The sequence below is a fragment of the Cebus imitator genome, unplaced genomic scaffold (assembly GCF_001604975.1).
Source record: "Cebus imitator isolate Cc_AM_T3 unplaced genomic scaffold, Cebus_imitator-1.0 Scaffold217, whole genome shotgun sequence".
Classification (NCBI taxonomy): Eukaryota; Metazoa; Chordata; class Mammalia; order Primates; family Cebidae; genus Cebus; species Cebus imitator.
The window spans coordinates 363,180-365,055 of NW_016107532.1; the positions used below are offsets into that span (position 1 = coordinate 363,180).

The 1,876-nt window shown below is 45.8% G+C and overlaps 1 long non-coding RNA gene across 1 annotated transcript in view; it reads left to right on the forward strand.

The window, feature by feature from the left end:
• LOC108318274 overlaps positions 1-1,876 on the forward strand; it is a 12,277-nt gene that overhangs the window by 1,169 nt on the left and 9,232 nt on the right. The window lies entirely within an intron of this gene.

Below are 1,876 nucleotides of genomic sequence, written 5' to 3' on the forward strand. Positions count from 1 at the left end.
TTGCTCTGTTGGGCAGGCTGGAGTGCAGTGGCCTGATCTCTGCTCACCTCAACCTCCACCTCCTAGGTTGAAGCTATTTTCCTGCCTCACCCTCCTGAGTAACTGGGATTATAGGGGTATAGCACTCCCAGCTAATTTTTAGTAGAAATGGGGTTTCACCATGTTGGCTATGCTGGTGTCAAACTCCTGACCTAAAATGATTCTGGCCTCGGCCTCCCAAAGTGTTGGGATTACAGGTGTGATCCACCGCACTCGGCCAATAAATCCCTTTTATTTATTTTATTTATTTATTTTTTTTGAGATGGAGTCTCACTGTGTCACCCAGGCTGGAGTGCAGTGGCATGATCTCAGCTCACTGCAAACTCCACTTTTGGGGTTCAAGTGATTCTCCGGCCTCAGCCTCCTGAATAGCTAGGATTACAGGTGCCCACCACCGCGCCCAGATAAAGGAAATCCCCTTTAAAGAGGAAAGTTTATTTATTTATTTTTTTGAGACAGTTTGCTCTTGTTGCCAAGGCTGAACTACAGTGGCGCGATCTCGGCTCACTGCAACCTCTGCCTCCTGGGCTCAAGTGATTCTCCTGCCTTAGCCTCCCAAGTAGCTGGGATTACAAGTATGCGCCACCATGTCCAGCTAATTTTGCATTTTTAGTAGAGATGGGATTTCTCCATGTTGGTCTGGCTGATCAAGAACGCCTAACCTCAGGTGTGATCTGCCTGCCTTGGCCTCCCAAAGTGCTGGGATTACAGGCGTGAGCCACCGCACCCAGCTGAAAGTTTAATTTTTAAAAAGGAAAAAAAAGTACAAAACTTACAGTACCTTGTCTTATTCTAATAAAAATAATGATATTCGTTCACAGATATAGGAACTAATAGGGGAGGAAATTTTCTCTTTTATGAGACACAGTTCCAAAAAAATTTGAGTTTTTATTAGAAAATTAAATATATATGTTTTTTTGAACAACTGTACTACTAATAGGTGTAACCCTTAAAGCCTTATTAAGGTTACAAAAAATGAATTTGTACACATTTGTTTTGAGTCAGGATCTTGCTTTGTTGCCCAGGAGGTAGTGCAGTGGCGCGAGCACTGCTTATTGCAGCCTTGACCTCCTGGGCTCAAGCGATCCTCCTGCCTCCTTTTATTTTTTGTAGAGACACGGTTTCACCATGTTGGCCAGGCTGGGGTCAACTGGTCCTCCCACTTTGGCCTCCCAAAGCGCTGGGATTATAGGCATCAGCCGCCCTGTGCCTGACCTACTTATTTATTTATTTTTTTTGAGACAGAGTCTCGCAGTGTTTCCTGGGCTGGAGTGCAGTGGCACCATCTCAGCTCACTACGACCCCCGTCTCCCGGGTTCAAGTGATTCTCCTGCCTCAGCCTCCCAAGTAGCTGCGATTACAAGGCACCTGCCACCATGCCTAGCTCATTATTTTGTATTTTTAGTAGAGACGGGGTTTCACTATGTTGACCAGGCTGGTCTTCAACTGCTGACCTTGTGATCTGCCCGCCTCGGCCTCCCAAAGTGCTGGGATTACAGGCATGAGCCACCTGGCCTTTTTTTTGTTTTTGTTTTTTGTTTTAAGACACTGAGTCTTGCTCTGTCACCCAGGCTGGAGTACAGTTGCATGAACCTGGCTTACTGCAGCCTTGACCTCCTAGGTTCAAGTGACCCTCCCACCCACCTACCCAAGCCTCCCACCAAGCCCTGTAGTACCTGGGACTACAGGTGTACATCACAATGCCTGGTTAATTACAAAATTTTTTTTTTTTTTTTTTTTTTTTTTTTTTTTTCTATGTTGCTTAGGCTGGTCTTGAGTTCCTGGCCTGAAGTGATCCTACAACCTCAGCCTCTCAAAGTGTAGGGATCACAGGCAT